Raw genomic sequence first — 1,558 nt, forward strand, 5'->3', positions numbered from 1 at the left:
AGCTGCATTATATCTGGTCTCCAGCAGGGGGAGACTCCTTAAAGCTGCATTATATCTGGTCTCCAGCAGGGGGGGACTTCATTGGCTGTTTCTATAAGAGCCAATGAGAGAATGAGCCCACTTCTCGATTACTCATGAGCTCTATTACATCCTGTGATGGAGACGGGATCCATTTTGTGTAGAAACACGTTGTTTTTGTTGTTGTGTGATTCAGTGTAAATGAATAGAAACACCTTAAAATGTCTCCAACCAATCCGATATACCGGCCTGACCCTAAAACAGCGTGACAGTGTGATGTCATCACGTAACAGGTTTTAAAATCGGCTGTAAAGCCGTTGGATGGAAACACGCTTCCACCACATTTATTACCAGGTGTTATTTCACCGAGCCTCAGATCATGTGATTGACAGGTGGGTGGAGACTGATCTCGTGTGTGTGTGTGTGTGTGTGTGTGTGTGTGTGTCTTCCAGTCGCTCCACCCTCTGGACCCGTCCCGGCTGTTTGGCTGGCAGGCGGCAAACACCATCAACTCCACCGGTAAGCCCTGGAAACCGGATCCAGCACCAGGAACTAGGACTTGACCATCTTTAACCCTCTTGTCGTCTTCGCGTCGACCTGCCAAGTCTTATTTATCCGAATCAAAATATCGAATGAAAAACCTTTTTATCAACGTTTGGTCGTCTTTTTCGACCATTTTGTGTGTCCCCCCCGATGTTTTTGTCACTTTTTCAACGTTTTGTCAACTTTTTGTGAGCCTTTTGAAATTTTTGTGTTTTTTTTTTCTCCAATTTTTTTTAAAACTTCTTTATTTTTGTGACATATAAGTGACATTTTTGTCACTTTGTTCGGCAAAAACATTTTCACAGTTTTTGTTGTTGTTTTTTTTACATTTGTTCACATTTTATTGACATTTGTCTTTTTTGACATTTTTGTCGAACACAAGCCCTTTTATCAATAATTTTTTTTCTCCAAATGCTGTAAAATTGACAAGAAAATACCCAAATTCAATGAAAGTAGTGAACTGATTACATATTTAACTTGTGAGGAGCGTTGTTGGGAACCATACACGTTACTTTTTTGGACAATTTGTTTGAAAGAAACCCAAATTTGGTAATGTGGATTAACGTGGATTTCATTTTTTTCAGTTTTCATATGATAACCTCTAGCTTTTGGGGATTATGGTCCACAGAAACGTCGGAGCTGCCTCACTTCTCCAGCCCTCACCTGGTGAACCGGTTCGCCCTGGTGGAGAACCTGGACTTCCTGTACTACCTCCGTCACGGCCGGCCGTCCTTCGCCTACGCCACCTTCCTCGTCCAGCAGCTGAGCGGCTGCAGCGACGTCAAGATACTGTGAGTCTTAAATTGGTTGAAATTGGTCCAGGATTGAGCGAGAACGCAGTAACCGGCAGCCGTGAAACAAGCTGTAATGTGGCTGACAACATTATGAGAGAATCCCTACAGAGATAGTCCTATTAGTAAAAGAGTAAGATCCTTTTAGTTTAACATGAAACAGCCCCGACATCACCATCACCAAACCCACCAGACTCCATGTAAAT

This window comes from Etheostoma cragini, chromosome 8 (genome assembly GCF_013103735.1).
Source record: "Etheostoma cragini isolate CJK2018 chromosome 8, CSU_Ecrag_1.0, whole genome shotgun sequence".
NCBI lineage: Eukaryota > Metazoa > Chordata > Actinopteri > Perciformes > Percidae > Etheostoma > Etheostoma cragini.